The sequence below is a fragment of the Somniosus microcephalus genome, unplaced genomic scaffold, assembly GCF_052327205.1.
Source record: "Somniosus microcephalus isolate GS21.2 unplaced genomic scaffold, FLI_Smic_1.0 unresolved_chr1, whole genome shotgun sequence".
NCBI lineage: Eukaryota > Metazoa > Chordata > Chondrichthyes > Squaliformes > Somniosidae > Somniosus > Somniosus microcephalus.
In genome coordinates, this window is record NW_028225179.1 from 57,949,010 (window position 1) to 57,966,327 (window position 17,318).

Consider the following 17,318-nt stretch of genomic DNA (forward strand, 5'->3'; position numbering starts at 1 on the left):
GGGGACAGTGTAGAGGGAGCTTTACTCTGTATATAACCCGTGCTGTACCTGCCCTGGGAGTGTTTGATGGGACAGTGTAGAGGGAGCTTTACTCGGTATCTAACCCGTGCTGTACCTGCCCTGAAAGTGTTTGATGGGGACAGTGTAGAGGGAGCTTTACTCTGTATATAACCCGTGCTGTACCTGCCCTGGGAGTGTTTGATGGGGACAGTGTAGAGGGGGCATTACTCTGCAAAAAGCCCAAGCTGTACCTGCCCTGAGAGTGTTTAATGGGACAGTGTAGACTGAGTTTTACACAGTTTCTGTCCCGTGCTGTATCTGTGCTTGGAGTGTTTGATGGGACAATGTCGAAGGGGGCTTTACACTCTATAAACCCGTGCTACATAAGAACATAAGAACATAAGAAATAGGAGCAGGAGTAGGCCAATTGGCCCCTCGAGCCTGCTCTGCCATTCAATAAGATCATGGCTGATCTGATCCTAACCGCCAATCCACTATGACAGGACTATCTCCTGAATCTAACAGAATTAGACACACGAAACAGGAGCAGGATCAGCCTACACGGCCCCTGGGCCCGCTCCGCTACCCACAGGGCCATGACCGATCCGCACCTAAACTCATGTCCAAATTCCTGCCCACTCCCCGTAACCCTTAATTCCCTTTTCTTCTAGGAAACTGTCTATTTCTGTTTTAAATTTATGTAATGATGTAGCTTCGACAGCTTTTTGGGGCAGCATATTCCATGGACCTACCACCCTCTGAGTGAAGTAGTTCCTCCTCATCTCAGTTTTGAAAGAGCAGCCCCTTATTCTAAGACTATGCCCCCTAGTTCTAGTTTCACCCATCATCTGGAACATCCTCCCCGCATCCACCCGATCCAACCCCTTCACAATCTTATATGTTTCAATAAGATCGCCTCTCATTCTTCTGAACTCCAATGAGTAGAGCCCCAATCTACTCAACCTCTCCTCATATGTCCATCCCCTCATCCCCGGGATTAACCGAGTGAACCTTCTTTGTACTGACTCGAGAGCAAGTATGTCTTTTCTTAAGTATAGACACCAAAACTGTATGCAGTATTCCAGGTGCAGTCTCACCAATACCTTGTACAACTGAAGCAATACCTCCCTATTTTTATATTCTATCCCCCTAGCAATGAAAGCCAACATTCCATTGGCCTTCTTAATCACTTGCTGCACCTGCATACTAACCTTTTGAGTTCCGTGCACCAGGACCCCCAGATCCCTTTGTACTTCAGTACTTTCCAGTTTCTTGCCATTAAGATAATAACTTGCTCTACGATTTTTCCTGCCAAAGTGCATAACCTCACACTTTCCAGTATTGTATTCCATCTGCCAAGTCTCTGCCCACTTACTTAGCCTGTCTATGTCCCCTTGCAGGTTTTTTATGTCCTCCTCTCTCACTACTTTCCCTCCCATCTTAGTATCATCTGCAAACTTTGATATGTTACACTCGGTCCCCTCCTCCAAATCGTTAATATAGATTGTAAAGAGTTGGGGACCCAGCACTGACCCCTGCGGAACACCACTGGTTACTGATTGCCAGTCTGAGAATGAACCATTTATCCCAACTCTCTGCCTTCTGTTAGATAGCCAATCCTCTATCCATGCCAGAATATTACCCCCAATCCCGTGATTTTTTATCTTAAGCAATAATCTTTTGTGTGGCACCTTGTCAAATGCCTTTTGGAAGTCTAAATACACTACGTCCACCTTTATCCACCCTGTATGTTACTTCCTCAAAGAACTCCAGCAAATTTGTCAAACATGACTTCCTCTTCATAAAACCATGCTGACTTTGTCTTATTAAACTATGATTATCCAAATATCCTGTTACTGTCTCCTTAATAATGGACTCCAATATTTTACCTACCACAGATGTTAGGCTAACCGGTCTATAGTTTCCAGCCTTCTGTCTACTGCCCTTTTTAAATAAGGGTGTTACATTAGCAGTTTTCCAGTCTGCTGGGACCTTTGCTGAGTCCAGGGAGTTTTGGAAGATTATTACCAATGCATCAACAATCCCTACCGCCACTTCCCTCAAGACCCTTGGATGTAAGCCATCAGGTCCAGGCGATTTATCTGCCTTGAGTCCCATTATTTTACCGAGTACCACTTCCTTAGTGATTTTGATCGTGTTTATCTCCTCCCCCCCCCCCTATAGCCCCCTGCTTGTCCAGTGTTGGGATATTCTTGGTGTCCTCTACTGTAAAGACTGATACAAAATATTCATTCAGTGTTTTTGCCATCTCCATATTTCCCACCATTAATTTCCCGGTCTCATCCTCTAAGGGACCAACGTTTACTTTAGCCACCCTTTTTCTTTTTTATAAAGCTATAAAAACTCTTACTATCTGTTTTTATATTTTTTGCTAATTTACTTTCATAATCTATCTTCCCTTTCCTAATCAATCTTTTTGTTATTTTTTGCTGTCTTTTATAGTTTTCCCAATCCTCTATCCTCCCACTAGATTTGGCTACCTTATATGCCCTTGTTTTTAGTCGAATACTATCCTTAGTTTCTTTACTTAGCCACGGATGGCTGTCTTTTCTTTTACACCCTTTTCTTCTCAGTGGAATATACTTGTTTTGGAAGTTGTAAAATAACTCCTTAAATGTACACCACTGATCATGTATCGTCTTACCCTTTAACCTGTTTTCCCAATCCACTTTGCTCAATTCTGCTCTCATACCTTCATAGTCTCCTTTATTCAAGCTTAGCACGCTTGTTTGAGATACAACCTCCTCACCCTCTAATTGAACATGGAATTCAACCATGTTATGGTCACTCATTCCAAGGGGATCCTTTACGAGGACATTTTTAATTAATCCTGTCTCGTTACACAGGACCAGATCTAAGGTTGCTTGCCCCCTGGTCGGTTCAGTTACATACTGCTCAAGAAACCCATCCCTAATACACTCAATGACTTCCCTGAGAGTGTTTGATGAGCAAGGTGTAGAGGGAGCTTTACTGTTTATCTAACCTGTGCTTTACCTGCCCTGGGAATGATTTATGGGAAAGTGTAGAGGGAGCTTTTTTTCTCCAGCTAACCCGTGCTGTATCTGCCCTGAGAGGGATTGATGTGAACAGTGTAGAGGGAGCATTACTCTGTATCTAACCCGTGCTGTACCTGCCCCGGGAGTGTTTGATGGGGCAGTGTGGAGGGAGCTTTACTATGTAGCTAACCTGTGCTGTACCTGCGCTGGGCGTTTTTGATGGGATACTTCAGAGGGAGCGTTATTCTGTATCTAACCCATGCTGTTCATGCCCTGGGAGTGTTTGATGCGACAGTGTAGAGGGAGCTTTACTCTATATCTAGCCCGTGCTGTATCTGCCCTGGGAGGGTTTGATGTGAGCAGTGTAGCGGGAGATTTACTCTCTATCTAACCGGTGCTGTACCTGCCCTGGGGGTGTTTGATGGGGCAGTGTAGAGGGAGCTTTACTATGTAGCTAACCTGTGCTGTACCTGCGCTGGGCGTTTTTGATGGGATATTTCAGAGGGAGCGTTATTCTGTATCTAACCCATGCTGTACATGCCCTGGGAGTGTTTGATGCAACAGTGTAGAGGGAGCTTTACTCTGTATCTAGCCTGTGCTGTACCTGCCCTGGCAGGATTTGACGTGAACAGTGTAGAGGGAGAATTACTCTGTATCTAACCTGTGCTGTGACTGCACTGAGAGTTTTTGATGGGACAGTTAGAGTGAGCTTTACTCCGTTTCTGTCCTGTGCTGTACCTGCACTGGGAGTGTTTGATAGGACAACGTAGAGGGAGCATTACTCGGTATCTAACCCGTGCTGTACCTCTCCTAGGATTGTTTGATGGGACAGTGTAGAGGGAGCTTTACTCTGCATCTAACCCGTGTGGTACCTGTCCTGTTAGTGTTTGCTTGGGAGAGTGTAGAGGGATACTTACTCTGTATCTAACACGTGCTGTGCCTGTCCTGGGAAAATTTGATGGGACAGTGTAGATGGAGCATTACTCTGTATTTAGCCCGTGCTGTACCTGGCCTAAGAGCACTTGATGGGACAGTGCAGAGGAACATTACTCTATCTAACCCGTGCTGTACCTGCCCTGTGAGTGTCTGATGGGACAGTGTAGAGTCAGTTTTACTCTGGATATGTCCTGTGCTGTACCTGCGCTGGGAGTGTTTGACAGGGACATTTTAGAGGGAGCTTCACTCTGTATCTAACCCGTGCTGTACGTGTCCTGGAATGTTTGATGGGACAGTGTAGTGGGAGCTTATTCTGTATCTAACACGTGTTGTAAGTGTCCTGGGGGGGTGTTTGATGGGACAGGGTAGAGTGAGCTTTACTCTTTAAATAACATGTGCTGTACCAGCCCTGTGAGTGTTAGATGGGACAGTTTAGAGGGAGCTTTAATCTGTACCTGTCCTGTGCTGTAGCTGCGCTGAGAGTGTTTGATGGGACAGTTTAGAGGGAGCTTTACACTGTATCTAGCCCGTGCTGTACCTGCCCTGAGAGTGTTTCATGGGACGGTGTAGAGGGATCTTTACTCTGTAACTAGCCCGTACTATACCTGCCCTTGGAGGGTTTGACGTGAACAGTGTAGAGGGAGCTTTACTCTGCATTTAACCCTTGCAGCACCTGTCCTGTTAGTGTTGCTTGGGACAGTTTAGAGGGAGCATTACTCTGTATCTAACCCATGCTGTGCCTGTCCTGGGGAAATTTGATGGTGCAGTGTAGATGGAGCATTACTCTATATTTAGCCCGTGCTGTACCTGGCCTAAGAGCACTTGATGGGACAGTGCAGAGGGAGCATTACTCTGTATCTAACCCGTACTGTACCTGCCCTGTGAGTGTCTGATTGGACAGTGTAGAGTCAGTTTTACTCTGGATATGTCCTGTGCTGTACCTGCACTGGGAGTGTTTGATGGGACAATGTAGATTGAGCTTTACTCTGTATCTAACCCGTGCTGTACGTGTGCTGGGAGTGTTTGATGGGACAGGGTAGAGTGAGCTTTACTCTGTACCTGTCCTGTGCTGCAGCTGCACTGAGATTGTTTGATGAGACAGTTTAGAGGGAGCTTTACTCTGTATCTAACCCGTGCTGTACCTGCCCTGCGAGTGTTTGATGGGACAGTGTAGAGGAACTTTACTCTGTATCTAACCTGTACTCTACCTGCCCTGGGAGGGTTTGACGTGAACAGTGTAGAGGGAGCATTACTCTGAATGTAACCCGTGCTGTACCTGCGCTGAGCGTGTTTGATGGGACAGTGTAGAGGGATCTTTACTCCGTTTCGATCCTGTGCTGTACCTGCACTGGGAGTGTTTGATAGGACAATGCGGAGGGAGATTCTCTCTGTATCTAAACCGTGCTGTAGCTGTCCTGGGATTGTTTGATGGGACAGTGTAGAGGGAGATTTACTCTGTATCTAGCTCGTGCTGTACTGGCGCTGCTAGTGTGTGATGGGACAATGTAGAGGGATCTTTACGCTGTATCTGACCAATGCTGTGCCTGCCCTGGGAATGATTAATGGGGACAGTGTAGCGGGAGCTCTATTCTGTATCTATCATATGCTGTTTCTTCCCTGGGAGTGTTTGATGGGACAGGGTAGAAGTAGCATTACTCTGTATCTCTCCCGTGCTTTACCTGCCCCAGGAGTGTTTGCTGGGGTCAGTACAGATGAAGCTTTACTCTGTATCTAACCCGTGCTTTACCTGCCCTAGGAGTGTTTGATGGGATAGTCTAGAGGGAGCTTTATTCTGTATCTATCTCGTGCTGTACCTGCCCTGTGAGTGTTTGATTGGGTCAGTGTAGAGGGAGCGTTACTCTGTATCTATCCTGTGCTTTACCAGTCCTATGACTGTTGGATTTGACTGTGTAGAGTGAGCTTTACTCTGTATCTTATTCGTACTGTACCTGCCCTGAATTTGTTTGATGGGACAGTTTGAGTGAACTTTAATCGGTTTCTGTCTTATGCTGTACCTGCGCTGGGAGTGATTGATGTGATAATGTAGAGGGAGCTTTACTTCGTATCTTATCAGTGCTGGGCCTGCCCTGGGAGTGTTTGATGGGACAGTGTAGAGTCAGCTTTACTCTGTACCTGCCCTGAGAGTGTTAGATGGGACAGTGTAGTCAGATTTACTCTGTATCTGCCCTGTGCTGTACCTGGCCTGAGAGTGTTATATAAGAGAGTTTAGAGTCAGCTTTACTCTGTATCTGTCCTGTGCTTCAGCTGCGCTGGGAGTGTTTGATGGGAAACTTCAGAGGGAACTTTACCCTGTATCTAACCCGTGCTGTACCTCCGCTGGGAGTGTTTGGTAGGACAATGTAGAGGGAGCTTTACTCTGTATCTAACCCATGCTGTACCTGTCCTGAGATTGTTTGATGGTACAGTGTAGAGGGAGCTTTACTCTGTATCTAACCCATGCAGTACCTGTCCTGGGATTGTTTGATGGGACAGTGTCGAGGGAGCATTACTCTGTATCTAACCCGTGCTGTACCTGGCCTGGGAGGGTTTGAAGGAGACATTGTAGAGGGAGCTTTACTCTGAATCTAACCCGTGCTGTACCTGTCCTGGGAGTGTTTGATGGGGACAATTTACAGGGAGCACTACTCTGTATCTAACACATGCTGTACCTGCGCTGGGATTGCTTGATGGGCCAGTGTAGAGGGAGCTTTACTCTGCATCTAACCTATGCGGGGCCTGCCCTGGGAGTGTTTCATGGGAGTGTAGAGACAGCTTTACTCTGTATCTGTCTTGTGCTGTTCCTGCCCTGAGAGTGTTAGATGGGGCAGTGGAGTCAGTTTTACTCTGTATCTGTCCTGTGCTGTACCTGCCCTGAGAGTGTTAGCTGGGACTGTGTAGAGGGAAAATGACTCTGTATCTGTCCTGTGTTGCACCTGCCCTCAGAGTTTAAGGTGGGGCAGTGTAGAGGGAGCTTTACTCTGTGTTTAACCCGTTCTGGACCTGCCCTGGGAGTGTTTGATGGGACAGTGTACAGGGAGCTTTTCTCTGTATCTATCCTATGCTGTACCTGCGTTGGGAGTGTTTCATGGGACAGTGTAGTGGGAGCACTACTCTGTATCTAAACCATGCTGTACCTGTGCTGGGACTCTTTGCTGGGGACAGTGTAGAAGGAGCTTTACTCTGTATCTAACTCGTGCTGTACCTGCCCTGGGAGTGTTTGATGTGAACAGTGAAGAGGGAGCTTTACTCTGTATCTTGCTTGTGCTGTACTTGCGCTGGTAGTGTTTGATGCGACAATTTAGAGGGATCTTTACTCTGTACCTAACCCGTGCTGTGTCTGCCCTGGGAATGTTTAATGGGGACAGTGTAGCGGGCGCTTTACTGTGTATCTAACACGTGCTGTACCTGCCCTCGGAGTGTTTCATGGGACAGTTAGAGTCAGCTTTTCTCTCTTCCTGTCCTGTGCTGTACTTGCCCGGAGAGTGTTAGGTGGGACAGTGTAGACGGAGCTTTACTCTGTATCTGTCCTGTGCTGTACCTGCCCTGGGAGTGTTTGATGGGGCAGTTCAGAGGGAGCTTTACTCTGTATCTAACCTGTGCTGCAGCTGCCATGGGAGGGTTTGATGGGGCAGTGTAAAGGGTGCGTTATTCTGTATGTAACCAATACTGTACCTGCCCTGAGAGTGTTAGATGGGGCAGTGTAGAGTCAGTTTACCCTGTATCTGTCCTGTGCTGTACCTGCCCTGGGACTGTTTGATAGGGCAGTCTAGAGGGAGTTTTGCTCTCTATCTAACACATACTGTACCTGTCCTGCGAGTGTTTGATGGGACAGTGTAGGGGGAGATGTTCTCTGTAACTAACCCGTGCGGCACCTACCCTGGGTGTGGTTGATGGGGACAGTTTTGAGGGAGCTTTACTCTGTATCTCTCCCATGCTGTACCTGCCCCAGGAGTGTTTGCTGGGGCAGTGCACAGGGAGTTTGACCAGAGACCCATGTGAAGCTGGCAGTATAACTGAATTCTGCTGGATCACCCTGCTCTGAAGTCAATACCTGTCTCAACACTTGTACTGACTGAACAAAATCTCATTGCTTTAAAGTTAGTGATTATAACCTGACATCGATTTCATATAATAGAGTAATGAAACTTCGAGAAATATTAAACTGAACAGAGAGGGTGCGATTTTAAGAAATCTCTTTCTGTCTCTCTGCCTCTTTCTCCCTTATTATGCCTCATTCCGGCGCGCTCTCATCTTTCTCTCTGCCTCGCTGTCTTTTACTCTTTCAGTCTTTCCCTTCACTTCCTCTGGGACCCTCTTCTTGCCTCTGTCTTTCTCCTTTCCCACTACACCCCTCTCTCTCCCTCCCTCAGCGCCCCCACCCCCACCCTCTGTCAGTTTCTAACTTCTCAGTCAAGATTACTCAAGTAAAAGCACTCTCCGAACACAACCACTTTATCACTGAGCCCAGCCTGTGCTCTGAACACATTGCTTGGGCTAATCACAGCTTCTTCAACCCCAGTTTTAAAATGTGCTTTCCAGGATGTGCCAGGCCCCACCAGGGGCTTAAAGTGATGCATAATTTCACTGTTAATCAAGAGGGAGGCTTGCTTTTGTTTTTAACTTCTGCTGCACCTCTACCTCCGCATCTCATACATCCCCATTCCTGAATTCATTTTATTACATTTCATCGTCCATTGACATCTCCGCCCGCATATGTACACATTGCCTCAGAGGTGCTGCTCTCTGTGAATCTACTGGGCCTTGTTTTTCAGTATTTTTGTCAGCCTGTCCCTGTAATTGAAGCAGTTTGGTCATTTTATAAGTTTATCTGCAATGTTTGAATAATTGGCAAGCGATTCCTGCTGATCTGCTGAGCATATTTCCATAGGACACAGATGCCTCGTGGGCGCAGGGATCCAAACCAGGTTAACATAACACTAAAAATGTTATTCTACAGACCTACAGTGGAAGGGAATTGGAGGGAAAATATGTCAATACATCTATAAAATGAGTCAAATAAATATTCTAATCATGGGAGATTTCAACAACACCAAATAATCTGGCAAGGAGAGGTAGGGAAAGGGGAAACGGGAATGGAGAATTTACAGTGTGTTCAGGACTCCTTTTTTACCCAGATCGTAAGAAGCCCAACAAGCGAGGAATCAGTGATGGATCTATAATAGGAAATGAACCAGAGCAGATAAGAGACAGACAAAGAGATAGAACAGCAGTGGCAAATACTTACAAGGTGATCAATAGAGTTCAGGAGGAATATATTCCACTAAATTAAACAAGAATAAACTAGCCAATAATGAACACCATGGATGACTAAAGAGATAAGGGCAAAATTTAAGCTAAAGGAAAAGGCAGACACTGAGCACAGTGACAATAAAGGAGAGGATGAGAAAAGGAGTAGGGCGAGGTTGGGAAAGAAGCAAAAAAAACGATTAGGAAGGCGAAAAGGAACTGCGACATTAAATTATCAAGTAATATGCCAAGAAATAGTAAAAAGTAATCCACAGACGCACAAAAGAAAAGGTAAAACAGGATAGGGACAGGGACACTAAAGGATAAAGAAGATAAACTCGGAGGTAATGACAGCAAAATGGCAGAAATATTGGAGAATTACTTTGCCTCAGTTTTTAACCTGGTCGACTAACAAGGTGGATATGACATTGCAAGAGGAGATGAAAAAAGATATCAAGAGCTTTAAAATTGAAAGGGGAAAACAATTGATAAACTAGTAAAAGTTAGAGAGGATAAAGTGGGGGGTCTGGATGTATTAATTCATACATACTAAACGAAGCAAGGAAGAGATAACAGAGGCACTAATATATTTACCCTGAATTGTAGGTACAATTTCAAAATTTGTGGATGACACCAAATTTGGGATTTTAATGAATACTGAGGATGATTGTGACAATACAAGATGTTAATAAACTTGGATGATGGGCATGTCAATTGCAAATTAATTTCAATACAGATAGGTGTGAGGTGGTGCATTTTGATAGGAGGAAAAAGGAGGCCACATACTCCTTGGAAAGTAATTATCTAAATGGGGGAGAGGAGCAAAGGGATCTACAGGAAACGATGCACAAATCATTAAAAGCAGGCTAATAAGGCAACGGAAATGCAAACAAAGCATTGGGGTTCATTTCGAGAGAAAGAGAATTGCAAAGCAGAGAAGTTATTTTAAACTTATATAGAACCTTGGTTAGACCCCACTTGGAGTACTGTGTACAGTTCTGGTCTCCATATTATGATAAGTGTATAGAGTCACTGGAGAAGGTGCAAACAAGATTTACAAGCATTATACCAGAACTGAGAGGTTCTTAGTATTCTGAATGACTGAACAGGCTGGGGCTCTTTCTCTAGAAAAGGGAAGGCTGAGCGATGATCTAATAGAGATCTTTATAATTCTGAAGGGGTTTGATGGGGTAGATGTAGAGAAGATGTCACCATGTGTGGGGAGTCCAAAACCAGGGGTCATAAATATAAGATAATCACTAATAAATCCAATAATAAATTCGGGAGCAACCTCTTCACCCAGAGAGTGGTTAGAATGTAGAGCTTGATGGCACATGGAGTAGTTGAGGTGAATAGCAGTGTATCTTTAAGGGGAAGCTAGATATGTACACGAGGGAGAAAGGAATAGAATGATATGATGATAGGGTGCGGTGAAGTAAGGTGGGTGGAGGCTGGTGTGGAACATAAACAGCGGGATGGACCTGTTGGACAGAATGGCCTGTTTCTGTGCTGTAAATACTATGTAATTCTATGGTGAATTCTGAATAGACACGGTACAGCTCTCGAAACAATATTCAGCAAATGGCTGGCTGTCACAGAGGATCAAAACGTCGACCTTCTACCCCTACCGATCTGGAGGTCTTGTGTAAACTCATTGTGGGGAGTTCAAACACAGTCCTTGGTGAGAGGTCAGATTCGTGCCACACTCGGCCCTAAATTGGCAGACTGGCTGTTTGGTTGCAAACATGTACCTTCAGAAGCCTGTTTAAAACCTCTTGCACCGTAACTGATATCAATCCAACTACAACCTTAACCCTCTCCCTCCTGCTCAGTCTGCGTGTGTGTCTAATGGGGCGTGTGTTTGTTCTGTCTGTCTGTACATGTATGCATGGCAGTGTCTGTACATGTTTCTGCATGTGTGTTTCTTGGCACCATGTGCAGATCCCGCATTTATATTACCCTCTACATTCCGTGCAGTGCCAGTTTCTGAGCTGTTGCCTTGTGTCAGATGCAGTGACGTGTGGTGGGCCATCTTCTTCATCTCCACTCTCCTCCATTACTTTGGGGACAGGCTATGCGGGTGGCAGATGTTGGTCATCTGAAAGCACAAAGGCGCAAGAGTCAGGTTATGGTGAGGGGAGGGAGGAATGCAATATATCCATGTATACAGCATAAGCAGTTTGTAAGTGAGAAGTGTTTGTGAGATGAGGGGATGTGCGATATAAGGAGGAGGATTAGGAATGAATATAGCATTATTGCCCCCAAGGGCTGCAACTTCGCCATTGTCGCGGCCTCGGTGACTTCCTCTCCAATCATGCCGAGCACTGTCTCCTCCAGTTTGCAAAGGCCTGCACAGCGGTTTGGCTGCCTCCCGTCTGCCCCTGCTCGAGGTGGTTGTGAGCCACCTTGGCCTGCAAGAGAAAGGGAAGTGTGTCAGTGAGTGCAGTGAGTGTTTGTGTGATATGTCTGTCAAAGTTGAATAGCTGTCGGTGTGTGCAAGGTGTGAGATGTGGGTGTGAGTGTTACAGCAGTGGTCGGATTGTGAGGGTGAAGTGAAGCTAAGATTGCGAGATCTGAGTGGTGGAATGTGGGTGAGTGATGGGGTGTGGTGCATTGAGCAGTGTCTGAGGCTTGTGGTGCAGATGCTGAGGTATGACATTTGCTGAAGCCTTCACTCACCTTGACCTGCCGTGTGAGGTCATTAAACTGCTTGCGGCACTGGATCCATGTCTGCGGGACGACACTATTGACCGTGATATGATACTTTTGGCCGTGATGTACCAGCTATCTCCTCCCACAGCCTTCTCGAAGTGTGCACTGATGGCTTCCTGCCACGCTGCAGGAACAGGACAGCCCGCCTCCTCTCCACTGCCATGACCAATGCCTCCAGAGCCGCATCGGAGGACCTTGTGGCTCGTTCTCTTTGCTGCTGCTGAGCCTTGTGGTCCAACTGCAATTGCAACTCCTACTCCAATGACAATGAGGTGCTGCTGCATCAGAGCAGAAAGACAAGACCACACGTTAAAACATTACAGGCCATTAGACTGCACCAGATATTAGTCCACCTGTTGAGTGGTAAGCCAATCAGCAGCACCTTTAGCGCTGAGATCAGCACTACAATCATGTAAATGAGCAGGCAACACACATTTTGCGTGCTGCCTGGGCCACTTTGAACGGGCGCAGCCAAATAGCACTGGGACATAACACCGCCTGTTTTCGGGCCTTATCCAATTTCTAGGCCGAATTTTGTTGGGTTAAATGTCCTGTTAAGGACATAAGGACATAAGATTTAGGGGCAGGAGTGGTCCATACGGCCATTTGAGCCTGATCCGCCATTCAAAATGATCATGGCTGGTCTTCAACCTCAACAAAGGAAGATGGTGGTGGTGGTTGGAAGTTCATCAAAGGAAGATGGTGGTGGTGGTTGGAAGTTCATCAGCACAGCCCCAGGACATCGCTGCAGTAGTTTCTCAGGGCAGTGGCTGAGGCCCAACCATCTTCAGCTGCTTCATCAGTGGCCTTCCCTCCAACTTAAGGTCAGCAGTGGGGATGTTCGCTGATGACTGCACAGTGTTCAGTGCCATTTGCAACTCCTCAGATAATGAAGCAGTCCATGCCCACATGCAGCAAGACCTGGACAACATTCAGACTTGGGCTGATAAGTGGCAAGTAACATTCGCGCCACACAAGTGCCAGGCCATGACTATCTCCAACAAGCGAGTGTCTAACCACTGCCCTTGACAATCAACGGCATTACCATCGCCGAATCCCCCACCATCAATATCCTGGGGGGTCACCATTGACCAGAAACTTTACTGGACCAGCCACATAAATACTGTGGTAACAAGAGTAGGTGAGAGGCTGGGTATTCTGTGGCGAGTGTCTCACCACCTGACTCCCCAAAGCCTTTCAACCATTTACAAGGCACAAGTAAGGAGTGTGATGGAATACTCTCCACTTGCCTGGATGAATGCAGCTCCAACAACACTCAAGAAGCTCAACTCCATCCAAGACAAAGCAGCCCGCTTGATTGCTACCCCATCCACCACCTTAAACATTCACCCCATCCACCACCAGCGTACCGTGGCTGCAGTGTCTACCATCTACAAGATAAACTGCAGGAACTTGCCAAGGCTTCTTCAGCAGCACATCCCAAATCCGTGACCTTAACCACCTAGAAGGCCAAGGGCAGCAGACATGTGAACACCATCACCTCCAAGTCACACACCATCCTGACTTTATATCGCCGATACTTCATCGTCGCTGGGTCAAAATCCAGGAACTCCCTCCCGAACAGCACTGGGAGCACCCTCACCACACTGCAGTGGTTCAAGAAGGCGGCTCACCACCATCTTCTCAAGGGCAATTAGGGATGGACAATTAAAGCTGGCCTTGCATGCGACACCCACATCCCAGGGATGAATTTTAAAAAACCTCCACTTCCCCTGCTTGATTCCCATAATATTTGTGGACCTGCCGCATCATGCCAGCTGAACATATGAGTTAAGACCTGGAGTTGGCCTCAAACACGCAACCTTGTCTTCTGAAAGACGAGAAGTGCCAACTGGTTCCAGCTGCCATCTGATCCACGTCACACAGAAAGGAAACGCCTTTTCCCAGGATATCTTCAGAGAGCAGAGCCACTCTCCGTGTGTGTGATTATAAATGCAGATAACTCTTGGAGTCCGGATTCAGAACATTTCCACTCCAGCCGCCTGAATCTGACTCTGGAAAATGGCGTGAAAGATAATGAAAGATCTCTTCTTGGTTCTTGCATTCCTGGTGCTGACTCAGCCCAGCCCTGCTCAAGGATGGTTGAGTGGACCGGACGAATTGGGGTTCCATTTGGAAGAAGGTTTCGGAGAAGGATTTGGTCTGTAAATTTCTCCGATCTCTCCGCAGTCAGTTTTCTGTTTTATTTGTTAAACTATTGTATTCTCTGTTTGAATGTCACAGTTTGACTGGTTGAGTGAAGGTGATTGAGAGATTGTAAGAAAGTCTGAAGAATTTAACCTGAACCATTTCCTCGGGTAAATCCGCCGATTATTCAGCGGGTCCCTCAGTGGGTCGCAGCATTGACCCGGTTAGGAGACTCTGTAATTGGCCTCAGTACCCAGGTACTATGGACGGGAAACTCCCAGTTGCTGCTCCTGATCACTGCTACCCGCTGCAAATTGTGAGAGAGTGCGGACTCTGTGAGGACAGGAGCGGGAGCTCCTTCAGTCCCTTTCCCTCACACTCACTGTCCAGTCTCACAGATGAAAAATGGTGCCCTTCAGGACAAAGTGACTCTGTACAGGTCGGGGGAGGGGGAGCAGTGTGGCCTTTCATTAAGTATAAAAGAGTTAAGGTTCTTGTGTGGTCCAGAGTCAGCCCCAGTAACACTGACAGTCTGCGCTTCATGTTTTCTCATTGTTCTCCCTCACTCTGTGTACAGAACCATCAATCAATTCATTCTTCATTTTTGGATTTTAGCTTACTGCAAATGGCTTGGAGGAATGTGTCGTGAGGGCGGCTGTACCACAGAAGAGGAGCATTTCAAACAACAAAACTGCAACTCTGGGGTCCGATGCTGCTTACCGAAACAGTGAAAGATCCAGTAATGGATTCCCACCAGCCCGAGCTCTCCATGTTCTCACTGAATGAAACCTTCCTTCACGGGAAGCAGGCTCTGTTTGATTGTTTCGGTCCCATAAACCCTGACCATGTATTAATGCTGTCAGAATAATGGGCTGTACTCAGAAATAAAACTTACTGCATTGACCACAGCTTCACATCCGTGTCTTGTTCCTCTTTATGATCAGTGTGTCCGAAGGCAAGGGGGTGGGGGTGGAATGAGGCCGGGACAAAATTTGGGAATCGCAGGAAATGAGAATAGGAAACTGCTGCAGGGAATCTCTGCAAGTGCCTAATAACACATTGAGAAAGGCATTGAGATAAGACAGGTGTCCCAGAGTGTCAGCACTCTGACCGTTGGGGATTCAGGATATCTCAGTTGAACGGGTTTCTTCAGGCAGATTGGAAGCAGACATACTTTGCATCAGACACACAGACCGTTTGATATAACAGTGCAGAGGGAGCTTTACTCTGTACCTAACCTGTGCTGTAGCTGCCCAGGGAGTGTTTGATGGGACAATGTAGAGGGAGCTTTACTCTGTATCTAACTCGTACTGCACCTGCCCTGGGAGTGTTTGATGTGACAGTGTAGAGCAGGGGTGGGCTATTATTTGGGCTGGAGGGCCGGTTAACAAGTTTTGTTGAGCTGTTGAGGGCCGCACACCAATGTTCCCCCGAAGGTGCGCGGCCGCGGACCAATGGCATGGTCACGTGCAGGCCGCTCACCAGCTCCTGCCGCTGGAAGAGAAACAGCAAATTTAAAGGGACCGCACACAAAAATAATTAGAGGGAACATTGCCGCACAAATAAAATGAATTGTGTTCACCACAGCTACCATTAAAATTCGTTCTGGCATTTATTGTATAAAGAACCCTTCATGTAGTTTCCACACTGACTATAAATAATAACACTTATTAACAGGCTAACCAACATGATGCAGGTTCACGAGTCACTTTGAAAAGTGCTCGGTCTGTTTATTCCAAATGGTCTCAGTTCATTCCTATAGTGGGAAATGAGAGCTCGACTCTGCTTCCACTGGCAATTATAACCACGGTATAATGCACAATCAATGATAACATCATTGATACAATCTTTAAAAATTGCACATGAAAGTGCTACTTTGAAGCCTTTGAAACCACGCTGAGAAATAATTAGGTGACTCGGAAAATGATTTCATCCACAAATTGCGGCCCAGGTCAGCCATCAAATTGGGCTTGTTCATTGTCAACGTGCGATCACTCCTGAGAAAAGCCAAGATGCCGATAGAGTTTGTGGATTTTCACTTGAGAATGGCCACAAGTAATGCACCATTATAATGTACATTTCATCCCCGAGTGCTATTTATTACTGGGACTGGCCAATGGCATCAATCTCTACAACCCTCTTTCAGTCATGACAATAAACTTAAATTGCTCATGGTATAGGGAAAAAGGGCTTAAATTAAAAATAGTGAGTGCAATGTCCAATATACCCGGGTCTGTTTAGTTTTTGCCTCCACTATGCTAATTAAGTGGGATAATATTAAAACGGGTGAATAATTGTGCAAGAATTAATAACCCCACTAACAGCCATTGGTGAGAGTAAAGAGTTAAATTGGTAAATGTGAAACAGGCCAACTCATTGTGTTGATCATCTTTCCCACTTCTACCCTCCCAATAATTATAAATGTAAACTCAGATAGTAGTCAGATACTATCATAAATACACAAAATGTAGTGTAAAATAATAAAACCTTCTGTTACTAAATGAATGAAATGATTGCTCGATCGATTATATGTTGTACCGAGAGTCTATGTGGCTGTATGGCAGAATGGCTCGAGACTGCGGGGCCTCTCACACAAGAGGTGTTCGCTTTTCAGTGTGCTGAGTCAGGGAGCCTGAGACCTCGCAAGGCCTGAACTACAATCGTATGCCGTTATTTGGAGTTCTTGTGCTCAGGGATCCACTCCCGTATCTAAGACGGTGATGAGAAACCCCTGCCGTCGTACTCTGGGAACCGGGAGAGGAAAGATGCAACGCCGCTCTCTTTCTTCAGTGAAAAAGTCATCGAGATGAGCAGCCGTGACTTGACTCTAAAATGGACAGGGAATATTGGGTAGAGGCCTTCGCCATTGGGGCCAAGAATCGCACAACGGACCCTTTTAAAATCGGGCCGGGGAGAATCACTTTTACAAATTGATTAATCAATGAAGTATTAATGTGTGTTCGTTGGCTGCAGTTCAGGTCAGTCTCTGACCCACGAGAAGTGTAAGTGGATAGACTAATGTGCAGCTTGAGCACCGGATCGCATTCTATTCTGTCCTATCCAGCGGGCCGGATAGAATGATTCCATCCCCTAGGGTGTGTGTGGGACTGAGACCCAACCCCCAGGGTGTGTGTGTGGGACTGAGCACCATCCCCCAGGGTGTGTGTGGGACTGAGTCCGTTCCCTAGGGTGTGTGTGGGACTGAGACCCATCCCCCAGGGTGTGTGTGGGACTGAGACCCAACCCCCAGGGTGTGTG

At 46.5% G+C, this 17,318-nt stretch overlaps 1 long non-coding RNA gene across 2 annotated transcripts in view; it reads left to right on the forward strand.

Annotated features, from left to right (window-relative positions):
• LOC147095339 (uncharacterized) overlaps positions 1–14,974 on the forward strand; it is a 176,880-nt gene extending 161,906 nt beyond the window's left edge. For both annotated transcript variants that reach the window (XR_015074786.1, XR_015074785.1), the window contains exon 4: positions 14,676–14,974. This is a non-coding gene — a long non-coding RNA (uncharacterized LOC147095339). The remainder of the gene's footprint in view (positions 1–14,675) is intronic.
• Positions 14,975–17,318: the final 2,344 nt, after the last annotated feature.